This window comes from Mirounga angustirostris, unplaced genomic scaffold (genome assembly GCF_029215605.1).
Source record: "Mirounga angustirostris isolate CCGP_5_RB_7025 unplaced genomic scaffold, mMirAng1.0.hap1 SCAF_8, whole genome shotgun sequence".
Taxonomy (NCBI): Eukaryota; Metazoa; Chordata; class Mammalia; order Carnivora; family Phocidae; genus Mirounga; species Mirounga angustirostris.
The window spans coordinates 24,301,648-24,304,181 of NW_026991716.1; the positions used below are offsets into that span (position 1 = coordinate 24,301,648).

Below are 2,534 nucleotides of genomic sequence, written 5' to 3' on the forward strand. Positions count from 1 at the left end.
TTTGGCATGGCTAATCTTTCCTAATTTGACAGTTTTGTAAACCATTTCACTTTATGTCTTTGGATTGCTAAAAATCCATTCTTCCTTTTTATGGGAAAAGGGTTTTGGAAAATATTTAGTTTTCTTGCTCCTCTCTTGAGATCGCAACCCCCATTCAAAAACCATGCACACTAACACACCCCAACAACAGCACAAAACAAAGACTTCTTTTTCCTTTATTAGAAACATTATGCATTTTTATTGTAGAAAGACATATACATATAAGTGAAAAGATCATTTCACTTGGTCTTACCATTTGTAGGTAACCAGTTTACACCTAGTGCATATCTTTCCAGATTTATTTCCATGTACACAAATGTGTATAAATATTCTTATGAAAATATGATCATACTATGACTACTATTCATAATGGTATCTTGGTGTCAATTTAGATCCATATCTTAATTGGTGTCCATACAGGTCTGTACTGTTAAGACTGCATAGCCTCGCCCTGTGTGGATCTACCAAAATTTATTTAATTCCTTGTCACTGGAAATTGCTGTTTCACTAATATTTAGGCATTGTAAGCAATGCCTAAAACAACATTTTTGAACTTGTGTCTCTGGCATCATTATTTCCTTAGGATAAAGTCCAAGACATGGAATTCTTGAAAGTGGAAGAGATTAGCAGCATTTTAAAGGTTTTACAACGATGTCTTTAAGGTGTATCTGTTACGTCTTGCTTCCTACGAATTGCTCTGTGTAGCCAATGCCCAGTCTATAGCTTTGACCGCCGGGGAGGCCAGTTGGGTGGCCTGGTCAACACGCATGCCCAGTGTGTCTGCCTTGAGGTAGCTGAGCTGCTGAGACATGGCCTGGAATTCAAATACTCTCTTGGCACGACAGGGGCAGTCTGGAATATCCTTTTCTTGAGGGCTATTTTCACCAGGAATCCAGATGAGGACAATCCCTCTGCCAATTTCTGAGAATTTGTCCGGATTCAAAAGCTATTTTGGGTTTAAACTTCTGCAAAATGTTATCTTCCCCGGATTCCTGTTTCGCTATGGAATCCAATTCTTTTTCAGACACTTCTCCCACGCGTCCTGTAATCTCTGTGACATCATCCTTTTCTACAACTTCAGGTGTAATCCCATCTTCTGTTTCCATTCCGGTTTCAAATCCTGGGAAAAGGAAGTGGCAGTCTAGAACTCTACTGTCCAGATGATCTGTGCACAAGCTTGCTTGTGTCCCAGTCTCCGGTCTGGACTTGGATGCTGCCTACTGCAGTAATGTGCCTTGTGACATCTGGGGCAGGTTTGGGGGCCCAGATAGCCACAGGCCCTGCAGAGAGGAGCACCAGACCCCAGCTGGAGGCACCAGGATTTTCCTGTCTGTGGGGGAGAATTCTCAGAAGGGAGCTCAGATGAGTAAAACTTTTTCTTGGGTTGCCAATTCCTACAAACTCACAGCTGGCATAGCCCCGTGGCTCTGGGTAGCAGAAGAGAAAGAGGCCCCAGTGGGAGGTATCACGGGGACGCTGGGCAGGGACACGTGCACCTGCAGCACAAAGGGATGAAACAGCGGTGCCCAGCTTACAGGCCAGGGGCTGCCCCCCCAGCTCCGCCAGCCCCCCGGACCATCCGCCCGCCTCATGCAGAACTGCTCCCAAACGAGCTGCCTCCTCTCCAAGCCCTGCTCCACCGACTGCTTAAATCCTTCAATATATTCGTAACAGCTGTTTTTAAATCCTTGTCTCATACTGGCATTTAAAAAAATTTGTCATTCCTGGCTCTTTTTCTATTGCTTTGATTTTCCCCGATTTTGGGTCACATTTTCCTACCTCTTCTTGTCTAGCATCTTCTAATTGAATTTAGGGCACTGCAAATGTTTCACTTTTAAAAAGCATGTGGATTTTGTTGTCTTTTTGTAAAGAGTGTTGGGCTTTGCTTTTTTGCAGGTAGTTCACTTGTAGATCAGCGTGGTCTTTCCCAGGCTTGTTTCCAAGCTCTGTTGGGTGGGTCTGGAGTAACCTTTCCTTCAGTGCTACTTAAGTTCTAGTCCTAAGGTGGGACCTTTCTGGGATTTCTACTGAATATCCTGGGTAGCTCACTGAAATATCTCCATGTGGCTAGGCAGAACTCGAATGTCTCCAGTCCCATGTGAGCGATAATTACCAAATAGTTGCTCTTTCCCTGGTGGTTGTTCTTTGCTTGGCCTTGTGGAATCTCACCTGTTCATCCCAAAGCCACCCTTCAGCCAGAACCTTCAAAGGTGCCATGCCGGTTTATGGGGCAATTTCTTTGCGTGGCTTTGCAGCTTCGACCTCCCTCAGGGTTCCGAACATCCGTCTCTGTTTTCTCAGCTCAGCAAGACTACTGGGCTCCGCTTGGATTCCTTCTCTCTGTACCATGGTTTAGAAGGTTCTTCCGGCAGAAAGCACAAGTGATTGTAGGGTTCACCTCATTTGTTTCTCTTTTTTCCAGAAGGTACAGTCCTCCTGGGTCTGTGTTCCGAGGACTGAAAACGGTTGTTTCATAGATTTTGTCCAGTGCTCTC

The 2,534-nt window shown here is 44.8% G+C and overlaps 1 pseudogene; it reads right to left on the reverse strand.

Annotated features, from left to right (window-relative positions):
• Positions 1–219: 219 nt before the first annotated feature.
• On the reverse strand, positions 220–1,441 carry LOC123837237 (programmed cell death protein 2-like; annotated as a pseudogene).
• Positions 1,442–2,534: the final 1,093 nt, after the last annotated feature.